We start from the raw sequence: 444 nt of genomic DNA, 5'->3' as shown, positions 1-444 counted from the left end.
GCGCCGCCCCGCTCCCCCCTGCCCCGGGCACCGCTGCCCCGCCGGGGCCTCCGGTGCCCCAGCGAGAGCACACTACAAAATAGCCAGCCCTTGCAAATAAGGAACAGAACAGCCAGCACTTGCCATCGTGGGGAAATTCGTGCGTGATCCCTCCAAAAAACTGGCTGATGGTACTTTGAAACTGCTACGAAGTTTGCTTTTTGGGGAACGATTTTGTCTTCCTTTTTAGATCAAGTCCATCAATACTTCAGCTCCTTACATTTTGCTAAATGGTGTTTTTAACAGTGGTAAACTTGACTGATGGCATGTTCCTACTGAAAGTATGCGTTAGAAAAGGTTAGTAGATACTTTAACACATGACTACCTAGCTCTCTAATAGCTCTTGAGCTGCTAAACTTTACAATTGTATTTTAACAGATGCTTTAATTAATACCAAGTTATTAT

This window comes from Aptenodytes forsteri, unplaced genomic scaffold, assembly GCF_000699145.1.
Source record: "Aptenodytes forsteri isolate BGI_AS27 unplaced genomic scaffold, ASM69914v1 Scaffold299, whole genome shotgun sequence".
Lineage (NCBI taxonomy): Eukaryota > Metazoa > Chordata > Aves > Sphenisciformes > Spheniscidae > Aptenodytes > Aptenodytes forsteri.
This window is presented reverse-complemented; position numbering follows the sequence as displayed.